Source organism: Ursus arctos, unplaced genomic scaffold, assembly GCF_023065955.2.
Source record: "Ursus arctos isolate Adak ecotype North America unplaced genomic scaffold, UrsArc2.0 scaffold_18, whole genome shotgun sequence".
Taxonomy (NCBI): domain Eukaryota; kingdom Metazoa; phylum Chordata; class Mammalia; order Carnivora; family Ursidae; genus Ursus; species Ursus arctos.
The window spans coordinates 18,688,923-18,689,247 of NW_026622852.1; positions in this window are offsets into that span (position 1 = coordinate 18,688,923).

Genomic DNA, 325 nt, shown 5'->3' on the forward strand with positions numbered 1-325 from the left:
AACCAGAGCCTTAACTCAGAAGATGTTCTCTGCTACAGAATTCTATCAACTCCTATCATTTTCTTTTAGTGACAACTAGGTCTAATCAATGGTTTGGCAGGTCTAACCACAGTGATACCTTCTATTTCTAAAAATCACACTTGTCTCTTTTATTCACTTGACAGTAAGGCCAAAGAATTGCAGTTATTAAAATTGACAAAATCTTTTAGATCATTTAGTCCATAATCACTTAGCCAGCTCTCCCATTTTAAAGATAAATTAAGAGAATAAAAAAAAAAAAAACACAAAAAACCTGACTCCATCTACAGAGTCAGCAAGTGGAAGA